Here is a 15,241-nt window from a genome sequence, read left to right as displayed (position 1 = left end):
GTCGCGCCGTCCCCGTGTCGCCGCCCCCGCGTCACACCCCGGCCCGTCACCGCCCCCGGCCGTCGCCTCACCGTTGCCGTCGCCCCGCAGTGAGCTCTCCCCCTCTAACCCCTCTCCCTCGCCCCCGGCAGCCACCATGGGCGCCGCTCCTCCCCGAGCCCATACACACACACACACAAGCATGATGAACACACACACACACACACGTACATATGTATGAATTAATGCATGTATATATTAGTATATACGTATTTTGTATGTTTAATTAGTTTAGATTATTTAGATTATTATTTTTTCACTATTATATTTGTATGAATGCATGTTAGATGGATATAATTAGTGTTTAATTAGTATGGAATTTTTTATATAATGTTGTTTTTCAGTTTTTTAATGGATGTATAGAAGTTGTGTTTTCTGTTTTTAGTGTTAGATGCTTAATTAGTATGAAATAGTATATAGATTTTTGACATATGCAATGATAGCGTCATTAGTGTTATATAGAAATGTTAGAAATTTTAGTTATCAAAATCCAATCATTAAAAAAATGTTACTTTTTGTGGGCCTATAGCTAGTATTTGTTCTCGACGATGCCCGGCCCGCATCCTCGCCGTCGACCCGTCCGCGACGATGTCCGGCTGACCCATGTTCGGGACTGGGCTCCGCCGGGCTGGCACTGGGAGGTGCTGCCTGGAGGGGTGCGCCGCTTGATGAGGAACCCGGCCCCGGGTCCCGTCATCGACCCTGATCTCGTTTGGTGGCGTTCGCGTGGGCCAGTTTCGGTGCGGAGGGACCCGGCCCCGCCGGAGGTGGTACGTCGCCGTGTCAGGGAGGAGGACGAGCATGTCCATCGCTACATGGTTGCGTTAGAAGGCGGAGGTTCTCCAATACCTGGCAGTTTCTTCGGGGATCTCACTTCAGCTATGATCATGTGAGGGTTCCTTCTCTTTGGGTGTCCACCGCCCGCGCCGCAGGAACCGCGAGTGTCCTAGATTCTTCTGTAGTATTCGATCTTTAATTAGCTACCTAGCCAGTGATGTACTATTCAATATTATATATTATTCAAGACGATGTATTCGAGATTATATCTATTATTCTAGACGATGTATTAGAGATTATATCTATTATTCGAGACGATGTAATTTGAATACTAAATTTTTTTATATTTCTTTTGGATTAGTTAAATAAAAGCTATGGAAGACAATACCGACAGAGAGGGAGAACAGACCATGTCCGATATGATACGCGGGCCAGATGATGATCAGAATGAAGAAGAAGATTATGATGGCTCTGAATTTCTAAACAACACCGGAGAGGGTGATATGATATTTGATCGCGACGACCAAATTGATGAAGTCATGAACTATGATTATGACGATGACGAAGAACATGTTGATCCTGAAACAACAAAGACCGGCGAGGTATATTTATATAAGCAGGCATCTGGTGATCATCACATGTTTTAAATGACTTGAAGATATATTAACGAATCGATCTTTGTTCTTTCAGCCATCCGGATCGAGCAAATCTTTAGGCAAAAGGACGAAACGAGGCCCGAACAAAAAGTTGAAGGAGGGCGTAAAGTACAATATCGAGGCAGTCAGACCTAATGGCGAACCATTAGCGCCTAAGAAGATTGCGGACAAGTTCGTTCGTCAGCGCGGAGTTCTTGTGAAGTGTGAAGGACCAACTCCCGATCAAACTTCAAGAATGGAGAGAGCCAGCAAAGCCACGTCCAGATGTTACTTTTGTCGACAAGAATCAAAAAGATCTGCTTTGGGATACTCTCATGGAACATTTCACCCTACCAGATCATTTCACAAAAGCAGATGTGCAGAAAGTCAAGGACGCTGCTCTTAGGAAGATGGCAGTTGCATTCAAGAACCACAAGAATCGTGAATGGGACAAGTACGTCAAGGGAGGAAGGAAGACTCCAGTATTCGAGGGAACACTAGAGAACCAACGTGCTCATTGGGACGATTTCGTGAAATTCAAGGATTCGGAATTAGCTAAGGAACGGTCGAGAATAAACAAGAAGAATGCCGAAAAAAGGATAAGTTCCATAAGCTAGGGCCAGGTGGCTATGCGGTGGCAATGCCTAAGTGGGATAAGTCTGAGAAAGAGATGGAGGATGCAGGTGTCACTCCGGTTACTAAAAGCTGCCCCCCCCCCCCAGGTGCAGGACTTGGTTCTATGCGCATGGGGGGCAGTTGGACCCGAAGACAGGCAATGTTTCGACGAAGGCAAGTCTGAAGGGAGCCGACGATGCGATACTTGTTGCAATAGAAGAGGCACGATCGGGGGTGTTCCAGCCCAACAGAGAGAACGACGAGCTTACGCATGCCTTGGGAAATCCTGAACACCCAGGAAGAACACGAGGCAAGGGCGCTATTCCGTGGTATGAGGGGTTTTCAGACTGGAACACCGACTACAGAACCCGTGCGAGAAAGAAGATTGCGGAGGAGAAGAAGAGGAAGATGGAGGAGGAGCAGAGGAAGCAGGACTATGAACGCCTTCAAGGCCTAGAAGCAAGTCAAGCAGAATTGCAGTCAAATTCCAGCGGCAGCAGGAGCAGATCGACTCACTTACCCAGCAAAGGGGGTCTCAGCAGCTGCAGCTTCTAGCGGATGATCCAGCATTGGATAGCACCGCCCCATCCATGTCGAGAAGCAGCGTGAGTTCCGCCCCGAACGATGCAATGCTGGGTAGATACCCCGTGGATGACATCACGGAGAACACTAATTGCGAGCTACACATCAAAATAACGAATATATCCATGAAGGTGGCGGACGCCGTTGCTTTTACAAATCCCCCCGAGGCAACCTTCCATTGCAACCCGATTCCAGCGGGCTATGCTCGTGTCTTGGTTGATGAGGTGGTGGACCCACCATATTCAGAGCTAGATCTTGGCATTCCTGGAGGTGACGACGAGCGCTTTCTTGGAGAGGCCAAACATCGTATCATCCTATGGAAAAAGGATTGCATCATCTTTCGAAGGCCACCGACACCGCGTCAGCCGACTCCTCATCGAAGTCCGCCATCGAGTCAGCAGACTCCCGCTCCTGCAAGTCCACCAAGTCTGGCACAGTGTCAGGCCACTCCTGCTCCAAGTCCGGCAAAGTGTCAGGCCACTCCTCCTCCTCCAAGTTCGCCACAGCGTCAGACGTCCACTCCTCCTCCAAGTCCGGCACAACCTCAGGCCACTCCTCCAAGTCCGGCACAGCTTCAGGCCACTCCTCCTCGTCCAACTCAGCCCCGTCAGCCGTCTCCGCCGCCTCAGCAACCGTAGAAGAGACACCCCGCAGCTATGGTGCGTAGCGGTACGAGTCGAGGTAGTACAGGAAGTACAGGCGGAGGCAAGCGATATAAATATGGTCCAAGCCTCACGCCTCTTCCGCAGAGGGCTTATGACAAGTCAGAGGAGGAAAACGCAGCCATATCGAAGGCCGAGGTGGAAGCCCATTTTGCACCAAAACTGCCACCGCCCCCAAGGGAGAAAGTGCCTGAGGAAACGATTGACCACTTCATTCGTATGGCTCAACCACCAGCTCCCAAGCCTGTTGACACAGACTATGAGCGCCACATCAGGAAGTTAAATCGAGCACGTCTACGTAAGGAGGCAAGCTCGGGATCGAGCAAACAACAAGCAGCTGTCAAAAAATGCAGGAAAACCATTCCCTAGCTGGGAGAATAGGTGGCGCAATCGATCCCCTCGCTTGTTGTGCCAACAACACGTGACAGTACGCGCGCCCAATATTATTATGGGCAAACAGTTTACGTTCCCGAGGTGGGCAATATGGTAATAACCAAGGACCATATAATGCAGGCTGAAGTTCTCAACATCACTGTTGGACAACTCCTCGAGATCGAGCCCATGCATGTTCTTAGAGAGGATGAAATAAAATGGAAATATGTCCGGGGCCAACCTTTGGTCGAGCCAGACAAGGTCAACCTCCCAACGAGAATGTATGAATTGCATCAATGATACATGAACATTACTAAGATTTCAGATCGATTGTCCCTCATGGTGAATGTCAAGGAGGAGCATTACTTCCATGAGAAAGCTCTGTCCGTTGAGTATTCTGAACTGTTTCAGTTATACAATCAAGATGCACTCGACAAATCTATCATCAGTTGCTATTGTCTGTAAGTGATTTCTTTCTGTAATTTAAGTCTCAAGCTAGCTGTAGTGATCCTTTTGATCAATCATTACCTGTAATTATCCTCACTATATTCTTTTCTGTGGTATTATGCAGGATGAAGATGTATGAAATGAGAAAAGGTGGATGCTATGGCATTGGGTTCATTGACCCAAACACCGTTAATGAATACACATGGCGGATAAATCCACATCATCAAAAGGACGTAGAGGACAACATGCTAGAGTTCTTGAAGCGCCTCAAATACAATGAAGATATACTACTTCCTTACAACTTCCAGTGAGTCACACTGTCTTGTACTACAAATTCTCTGTTTTTGCCTACTAGCTAGCTACATGTTTTTGCTTACATATGCCTGCTTAATTAAGACATGCAAACGTGTGTGCATGCAGATTTCACTGGGTCTTGTGTATCATTAAAGTTGACGCCGGAACAGTTGAAATACTGGACTCACTACTCAAAGTTAAAACTGACTATAACATCTTGTTTGGGATAGTCAACAGGTAATTTCAATCATTATTAACTATATATCTCGGCCTATTTAGTTCGTCATTTCATGATATGAACTATTTAATAACCCCTTTATTCATTTTCTTTGTCGGCGGGCAGGGCTTGGGCAAGGTTCATCAGCGTCACGGATGGCGAATGGAAAAAAAAAGCTTCAATGGTTTCGACCCAAGGTAAGTAATTAAGTAGTACTAGCTAGCTAGCTAGCTGCCATCTCTTTAATTATCATGCTTGATTAATTATTATCTGATCAAATTCCATTCTCGTAAAGGCCCTGAAGCAGGCGCAGGGGACTGATCTGTGTGCATTCTGCGTTTGCGAGAACATTCGCATGATGGCGTCCGAAAGGAGCAGATCTCAAAGACAGGAATGGGTACGCTTGTCAGAACACTATTCACAATTTTTACACCATTATTGATATCTAGTCACACAACTAATACACATGCATATTGATCTCCTTCTTAACAGTTCAGAGAGGTGCGGGAGAAGCTCCTAGAAACGCAGCGCGTAGAAGCACTTCAAGAGGAAATAGCGGGATTTTTGCTCGACCAGGTCATAAATCCAAAGGGAGAATACTATTACCCGCTACCGCCCCCATGAAAACCACTTCCAATTGTCATCGTGCTCCGAAGACACCAATTAGGCTAATGCCACTGGCTCCGAAGGCAACATGCATATGTAGGAGAAATTGTATATAGCTATACATTTGTGTATGTGTGAATTAATTAATATGGTGGTTTGTGAGACATTGATGATATATATATGCATGATTGGTTCTACTAGAAATTCTATTTATATACATATATATATATATATATATATATATATATATATATATATGCATAACATGTACAATGTGTAGTATCGTAAAATACCAGCAAACGAAAAAGAAATAAAATGGAAACACAAAATTAAATGAAAAAGAAATCATAAAACTAAAAAAACCCAAACCTTATAGTACCGGTTGGTATTACCAACCGATACTAAAGGGCTCCAGCCGCCCGGAGCTGGCTCGTGCCACGTGGTTACCCTTTACCACCGGTTCATGCTGAACCGGTACTAAAGGGGGGGGCTTTAGTGCCGGTTATGGAACCGGCACTAAAGGGCCTTACGAACCAGTGCTATTGCCCGGTTCTGCACTAGGGATATATAGCTAGCCAACATATCCAACAACAGGCATACAATGATTTCATCCATACATGCATATATAGGTAGCAAGTTTCATATTGTTCATCCTACAAAATCAACACAAAAAGGAAGCATAAAGAGAAGAGTAGACTCCATCGACACAAGCTTCCTCATCTAAAGCAAATCTGGAAATAGGGAAAGAAGAAAGTTACAAGAAGAAAGTAAGAAGAAGAAGAAGAAGAAGAAGAAGAAGAAGAAGAAGAAGAAGAAGAAGAAGAAGAAGAAGAAGAAGAAGAAGAAGAAGAAGACTACCTAGAAGAAGAAGAAGTAGAAGAAGAAAAAGAAGAAGAAAAAGAAGAGGAGGAAGAAGAAGAAGAACAAGAAGAACAAGATTTTTTCTTCTCTTTCTTTTTCTCCTCTCCTCTTCTTTATCTTCTTCTTCTTCTTCTAACTAAGGTAAGTAAAAATGTCATTTTATTGCTAAGCTAGGTAAAAATGTTAAGTGTAGGTCATTGTAAGTGCATCTAGTGCCACCCCTAGTTTGTTTTGGAGTATTAACGACAAAGTTCGTTGAGGGACTAATGCGTTTGTAAGAATTGCAGGATAACGCAGGTAGTGTCCCTCATTGATTCGGTTTACCTACCGGAGATGACCCCTAAAATTGTATGAAGACATTGACGACAATGGTGGTATGTGAAGATATTCATATTGAAGACTATGACATAAGAAGACATTGAGTGAAGACTATGGAGCACGAAGACTGTGTTGTTTTGTTGTTTCCTTTTCTTCTTTGTTGAGTCATAGGAACCACCGTAGTGTTAAGTGGGGTCCAAGTGAACAAAGTCAGAATGACTGAAGTGATGCTCAACCCAAATTCTATGTCTTCGAGCAAAGACAATGAGAGCAAATCTTATGCAGAGCTGGACGAGTCAGCTTTACTTGTAGCCCAAGTAAAGTTGCCGTGTGTGTTTGAGATCTGACCGTTGGAACACGTGTCAGTTCCTTAGTGACCCAGGGTCATTTCGGACATATTAGGTCGGGTTGCCTTGTGGCTATAAATAGCCCACCCCCTACACCATAAATTGGTGGCTGCTCAGAGTTAGTTCACGGCTTTTGTCGTTTGAGAGCAACCCACCTTGAAGCCTTTGAGAGAGAGAAATCCTTGCGAGGACTAAGCCCAAACACCCAGAGACAAAGAGTGTTAGGCATCACTGAAGTCTTTCTGTCTGAGTGACCTGAAGACTTATTACACTTGAGGACTGTGTATCCTCCAGCCGGTTAGGCGGCGCGTTCTGAGCATCCAAGAGTCACTGTGGATCGTCGGTGAACGAAGTCTGTGAAGGTTCGGAAGTCTACCTTGAAGACTTACCAGAGTGATTGGGCGAGGACTGTGTGTCCTTAGCTCAAGGGGAATAAGGTGAAGACGCGGTCTGCTGAGTTGAATCTCAGCCTCCCTAACCAGACGTACAGTTGTCACAGCAACTGGAACTGGTCCAACAAATCATGTGTCTTCAACAAGTGACTGGTGCTATCCTCTCCCTTCCTTTACTTTGAGTTTGTCTTCGTGAAGTCATTGCCTATTTGTCGTACCTGTTTGACTTTATTGCTTGACTACTATCGTTGGTTGGCTTCATACTATCTTCCATCCTGATCCTTACTACCAAGCTGTTATTAGTCTTTGTACTTTCATATTATTGCATACTTGACTATGGTTTGCTTGTTGTAGCTTATCTTCCGCTGCATATCAATTAGGTCATTTCTATTGTTTGTCTTCAAAACTTCCACGTTTTGAAGGCTTTGATAAAAATCGCCTATTCACCCCCCTCTAGTCGATAACTAGCACTTTCAATTGGTATCAGAGCAAGGTACTCCCTTGTTCTGTGTGATTCGGTTTAACCACCTGGAGTTTAGCTATGTCGACTGCAGGGATAATCAAAGTCTCCGCTGCTTGCCCCGTGTTCGATGGAACTGAATATCCCTACTGGAAGAATAAGATGCGCATGCATCTTGAAGCCATTGATGTTGACCTCTGGTATGTCGTCAAAAACGGCGTTCCCAAAACTGGTGAAGGTGTCACCCCTACTGATGTCAAGAAGTTTATTCAACTGGACTCTACTGCAAAGAACATCATCTGTGGTCATCTGACCAAAGGACAGTATGGCCGTGTGAGTGCTCTGGAAACGTCAAAGCTAGTCTGGGACTGGCTATCCAAGGTCAATGAAGGCGTCTCAACTCAGAGAGATCAAAGGATTAGTGTTCTTCGCAACCTCTTCAACCGCTTCAAGAGAAACGACAATGAAAATGTCCAGCTCACGTTTGATCGCCTCACCGACATCACAAATGAGCTTCAGGCTCTCGGCGCCACTGAGATTACCAAGCATGAAATCGTCAAGACACTACTGAGATCACTTGATAGCTCCTTTGACACCCTTTCCCTCAGGATACAAGAACGCCCTGACTTCAAGACACTCGATCCGTCTGATATACTTGAGAGGCTCAACACACATGAGTTCCAGCTTTCTGAGAAAATAGATATCTATGGTCCCAACTATGGCCGAACTCGCGCTTTGAAGGCAAAAGTTGTTTCCTCATCTTAAGATGAATTTGACTGCGCTTCTGATGATCCTGAAGACATTGGAAAGGAACTTGCTATGCTTGTGAAGAAGTTCCAGAAGTTCACCAATAAGAAGGGCTTCAGAAAGACTTCACGATCTAGCTCAAGAAATGATGAAGCTTCCACTCATGACAACAAGAAGAGAACATGTCACAAGTGCAAGAAACCTGGACACTATATCTCTGAGTGTCCACAGTGGGACAATGAGAAGAAGAATAAGAAGAGCAAGGAATATGATTCTGATGACAAGAAGAAGAAGAAATCTTCAAAGTCTTCTTCCAAGTCCTCATCAAGGTCTTCATCTCATAAGAAGAGCTCATCTGGCAAGGCTCGTGCTTTTGTTGGCAAGGAAATGGATTCGGAGGAGGAGTCTGCTTCTGAGGAGGCAGAGGTGGAATCTGAAGAGGAGTCCGACCATGGCGTTGCAAGTCTGGCTCTAGCCACAACCTATGTTGCCAAGTCCATCTTCAACACTGAAGACAATGACTTCCACACCAACACTGAGGCTGATGACAAGGACGATCCTGCTCCCACCTACTACTTCATGGCACGTAGTGCCAAGCTAAAATCACGTGATGCTTACTTTCAAAGGTCAAGTGAAGATGACTCTGATTGTGAATCCAAACCCAGCTACAAAACACTTGCTAAAATTGCAACTGAACAACAAAAGGCTATGGAACATACTCAAAAACTATTAGACAAAAGCGATGACCTGTTGGATGCGGAAATGACACGTACACAGTCCTTAGTTGAAGACATAAAAAATCTTCATGAGACGCTTTCAACCACTTATGAAAAGCTCTCCTATGATTATCTTCAAAGGAAGCAAGAGTTTGAGAAATTGAAAGCGGCTCATGAAGATCTTCAAAAGAAGAATGAGTCACTTCGCGCTCAACAGATCAGTTCCGCTCAGGATGGATTTGAACCACCTTGTCTAAAATGCATTGAGCGTGATAACGCTACCTCTGTTGCTGAATGTTCCACTGCTGCTACTGTTGCATTGTCTTCAACTACTGATGTGGAAACTAACCCCCTCTACGGAGGATACCACTACTATTGCTGATGAAAATGCTAGGTTGAAGACATTGCTTGAAACAGGGATGTATAGAAGTCTGAAAGGACATCAGGCACTTCGCGATGTCCTCAAAAAGGAGATTCTGAACCAAAACCCTAGGAAAGAGGGTGTTGAGTTCGAGAGGAAAATGAATGTTGATGGTTCCTACTGGAAGCCTGAGCAGTATCCCAAAACCACATGGGTTGCTGCAAAGGGACCTTCAGTGGATCCATCCACCTTATCTGGCTTTACCTGTGCTAATCCTATTATCATTGATGAATCCCTTGATGCAAACTATAAGCTGTTCAAGAATCAGAATTGTAAAGTGTTTGCCAAGTATATTGGTACTAATTGCAGGAATGGACCACCTATGAAGAAGATCTGGGTTCCCAAAAGCTGTCTTGAGAATCTTCCAGTGAATGTGATCATGACACCACCAGGGAAGAAGACAAACCCCAGACCTAAGGCGTCATATGGTCCAAAGGCTTTATAGAGATACAAGACTCACCTGAGTCACCCTAACGCCAATGTTTTGCAGGGAAATCATACTCAAACTTATGAATATGAGCGTGTGTCTTCAAACCGCTATGTTCATAGAACTAAGAACTTTTCTGCTTATTCATATGAGTATCATTCATCTCCTGCAAGGCTATTTGCTAGGGCTCCAAAGTCGAAGTTCTCAGATGCTGCACTTAGACTCATTGCTTCTAAGCCACCCCTGAAGATATGGGTGGTGAAGAAGAATTAACTTTCTTTTGCAGAATAAGGTCTCCAGACTGCAATCAAAGGCGTCTGATACTATTGCTGGGGACCTAAAACACATTAAGGGATGCATGATAAAATGGTCTTACTATGTATTTCACATCTGAATCGCTTACTAGGCATACTATGAGTCCTAACCTTGATCTAAGCTGTGATAATCCTTGTGTGCGTCAAATGCTTATGCTTCACAACACTCTTTGTGAAGCCTATCCTCCTAACTGCATTGTAGGGTATGACACCCCATGCTTCAGAATGGATTATGGACAGCGGATGCACTAATCATATGACTGGTGATCGAAGTCTTCTCATGGACTCAACCTTACGTCCATCAGACAAGAGTCACATCACATTTGCTGACACTGGTAAAAGCAAGGTATTGGGTCTAGGTAGAGTTGCAATCTCAAAGGATCAACACATGGATAAAGTGATGCTTGTTGAATCCCTTGGGTTCAACTTAATGTCTGTCTCAATGCTTTGTGACTTGAACATGATTGTGCTATTCAGAAAATATCGTTGTCTTGTACTAATGGAATCTGACAAGTCTCTAGTCTTTGAAGGGTGTCGGAAAGATGATCTATACATGGTAGATTTCTCAGCAGGTCCACAGCTTGCCGTATGTCTTCTTGCAAAAGCTTCAGAATGCTAGCTCTGGCATCGGAGGCTGGGGCATGCTGGCATGAGGAACTTACACACACTCGTCAAGAAGAAGCATGTCATAGGCATCAAGGGTGTCAAGTTCAAGAAGGATCATTTGTGTGGTGCCTGTGAAGCTGGAAAGATGACTAGGGCAAAGCACCCCTCGAAGACAATCATTACGACATCTCAACCCTTCAAGCTGTTACACATGGACTTATTTGGCCCTACTCACTACTCTACCCTCACAACAACAGCTTGTCTCTATGGCTTCGTCATTGTTGATGACTACTCAAGATATACATGGGTGCACATAATTCTCTACAGGACTGAAGTGCAAGATATCTTCAGACGCTTCGCCAATCGAGCCATGAACAATTATGGCGTCAAGATCAAGCATATCAGAAGTGACAACGGCACTGAGTTCAAGAACACCAGTCTTGATCTTTATCTGGATACAATGGGAATCACTCATGAGTTTTCTGCTCCATACACACCTCAGCAAAATGGCATTGTAGAGCGCAAGAACAGAACCCTCATTGAGATGGCTCGAAAAATGCTCGACGAGTACAAGACACCAAGAAAGTTCTGGCCTGAAGCTATTGATAAAGCATGTCATATCATCAACTGTGTCTACATCCACAAGCTTCTGAGCAAAATATCCTATGAGCTCCTCACTGGCAAGAAGCCAAATGTCAGCTACTTCAGAGTCTTTGGTGCTAGGTGCTGGATCAAGGATCCCCATCACAAGTGAAAATTTGCACCTAAAGCTCACGAAGGCTTCATGCTCGGTTACGGAAAGGACTCGCACTCTTACACAGTCTTCAACCTCTATCTCTACAAAATTGTTGAAACTGTGGACGTGCGATTTGATGAAACCAATGGTTCAAAAAGAGAGCTCCTGCCAAGGACACTAGATGAAGCTCCGCCCAGCGAATCTATCAAGCTGATGGGAACTGGTGAAATCATGCCTTCTGAAGCACAGCCTGAAGAGGAACTTATCATTTCTACACCAAACCAACCCGAAGACAATGCTCAGACCGAAGATAATCCTCCCAATGATGACAATGATCAGCAAGAGCAAGGTCTTCGTCCAGTTCATCCTCGTGTTGCAAATGAAGTACAAATTGAGAAGATAATTGATAGCATCAATGCACCTGGTCCACTTACTCGCTCAAGAGCAACACAGTTAGCAAATTTCCGTGGGCACTTTTCCTTTGTGTCAATATCAGAACCCAAGAAAGTTGCTGAAGCCTTTATGGAACCTGAATGGATTCAAGCTATGCAAGAAGAACTTCAACAGTTCAAGCTGAACAATGTTTGGGAACTAGTCAAGCGTCCTGACCCTCGCAAGCATAACATTATTGGCACAAAATGGATATATCGAAACAAGCAAGATGAGCATGCTCAAGTCATCAGAAACAAAGCACGTCTTGTGGCTCAAGGATATACTCAGGTTGAAGGAATTGACTTCGATGAAACATTTGCTCCTGTGGCTAGGCTTGAAGCTATTCGCATACTGCTAGCCTATGCTAACCACCACAACATCTTACTATATCAAATGGATGTGAAGAGTGCATTCCTCAACGGCAAGATTGAAGAAGAAGTGTATGTTGCTCAACCACCTGGCTTTAAAGATCCAAAACATCCTGATATGGTGTACAAGCTAAACAAAGCACTGTACGGCCTCAAACAAGCTCCTCGCGCTTGGTATGATACGATCAAAGACTTCCTGAAGAGCAAAGTCTTCAAACCTGGATCTCTCGATCCCACACTCTTCACGAAGACATATGATGGAGAATTGTTTGTGTGCCAAATATATGTGGATGACATTATCTTCGGCTGCACCAACCAGAAGTATAGTGATGAGTTTGGATACATGATGCAAGAGCAATATCAGATGTCCATGATAGGTGAGCTGAAGTTCTTCCTTAGTCTTCAAATTCGTCAGCAAAGGAATGGCATCTTCATATCTCAAGAAAAATATCTCAAAGACTGTCTGAAGAAGTTTGGAATGCAAGATTGCAAAGGTTACACGACGCCAATGCCAGCCAAAGAACATCTGGGTCCCGACGACAATGGTAAAGAGTTCGATCAAAAGGTATACCGCTCCATGATTGGTTCCTTACTTTACCTATGTGCATCTAGGCCAGATATTATGATTAGTGTTTGCATGTGTGCTCGATTCCAAGCGGCACCAAAGGAATCGCATCACTTAGCTGTGAAGCGAATTCTTCGATATTTGGCTTACACCCCAACACTCGGATTATGGTATCCGAAGGGCTCAAAATTTGATCTGGTTGGATTCTCGAATGCTGATTATGCTGGTGACAAGGTGGATCGCAAGTCTACATCAGGCACATGTCACTTTCTGGGACGATGTAGCGACCCGACCTCAGATGGTCAAGTCTCTGTGCTTCCGTGTCATCCCTGGATCGGTAATGCTGACACACACAGTACTCGAAGGATTTATAACAGAGTAGCAATCACACACTTATTACATCGAATGTCTCAAAAGAGAACTTATTACAATAATATGGCTTAAGGCCATCTAATGCGATAACAGCGGAAGGCTTGGAAGATAAAGTGAGTCCATCAACTCCAACGGCATAGCTGAGCTGCACGGCAACGACCTACGAACCTTACTCCTCGTTTGAAAAGTCTGCAACATAATATGTTGCAGCCCGAGAACGGGTCAGCACATGGAATATGCTGGCAATGTAACACAAAAGAGCAATAACAGAATAATACTACCACTACATGCATATTTGGCTGGTGGAAAGCTCTATGGTTACAGTTTTGCGAAAAGCCAATTTTTCCCTACTACAAAGGAATAAAATTTTAATTTAACTATCATGGTGGTTGAAACATCATTTGAGAAGGTAACCCCAACTCAATGATCCCAATTAAAATAGTTAACAACCCAGCAAGATTATTTAGAAGTGTTGAGATACATGCGAATACTCAAGTACTAGATACTCAGAATTGTCCATAACCGGGGACACGGCTAACCATGATTAGATTGTACACTCTGTAGAGGTTTGCGCACTTTTCCCCGCAAGACTCGATCGCCTCCGCTGATTCCTCGCACTACATGATGTTTGAGAAACGGATGACCGAGACACAGTCCTTCAGAAACATTAACTCTCTACTCCGGGCAGACCATACCAAACCTACAAACCCACTACCTGCTGATCCACCTCTTCAAGAGCTTCACGTAACTTACTCAACTATGCTAGAGCCCATAATAGCTTGCGACTGCACACGGAAGTTTCTAGCATGAATAGACTCAGTTCCCTTAGAGCCTGGGTGGCGGTCCATAGGAGAATCACACGGTAACCCCGGGATTTCCAAAAATAAACAGGCAGTCACTGGATACCCCAGGTGCCTCAATCCACCCAGATGTGTATTAAAGTTGCCACCTTAAGTAAACCATTAATTTAACAATCTCACATCTGTCATGGAAATCACTCAAACCCAATCCACGTCTACGAGCATAGCATGGCAAAATAAGCAACGCGTAGGAGTAACTCCCAAGGGTTTGATAATAAACAGGGCAATAGGTTCTACCTCAGCAACTACTTCCCAAAACCCACATATTAAAGGCATCCTAGTCATGCAATGTTTGAGGATTGAAACTAATGCATAAAATGGGGGTATGAAAAGAGTATGATCAATATGTTACTTGCCTTGCTGACGATCCGTGAATCCTAGAGACTCGTAGTAATATGCTTCGCACTCCGGGAATTCTATCGCAAGAAAACAATAACATACATAAGCAACAATCAAATATGCACAAGTAGAACTACAAATAAAAGAGTTTGACCGGAGAGTTCAACTTAAGAACTCCGGTTTGCAAAAAGAATCAAATCAAACGGAGCAACGAAACTCAAACGGCAAAAGAAACAAGATCCGTTAACTAATCTGAACTAGGGTCAAATTTTACAGAGATAAAAACTTGTTTGAGTTGATTATTCGGAAAGAAGATTTCGAGATGAAACTCCAGGCGCTTGAATCGCCTGATTCCGATAAACGAGCGAAAAGTAAATAGGTTCGAACATCGGATCAGAATAATCGCGATCAGAATAATCGCGGAATAAATCCGATAAAAGAAAAACGACGAACGGCTAAACGATCGAACGTTCGTTAGCAGAAACTAAACGATGAACACGTTCGTTAAAACGAATGAACGAGCGAACGCTCTCTAAGAAAATCAACCGAAGAATAAAACTGATCTATAAAAAAACGAACCAGGGTTTTTCTCAAAAAAAACGAAGGGGGTTTATTTAAAAAAACCGGCGGTGAGGGGGGGTGTGTGGCTACCTCCGGCGAGGTCGTCCGGTGGGGCGGGCGGCTCCAGCGGGGCTCGGCGAGGGGCGGCGGGGC

This window comes from Triticum dicoccoides, chromosome 2B, assembly GCF_002162155.2.
Source record: "Triticum dicoccoides isolate Atlit2015 ecotype Zavitan chromosome 2B, WEW_v2.0, whole genome shotgun sequence".
Classification (NCBI taxonomy): Eukaryota; Viridiplantae; Streptophyta; class Magnoliopsida; order Poales; family Poaceae; genus Triticum; species Triticum dicoccoides.
Note: the sequence above shows the minus strand (reverse complement) of the source record.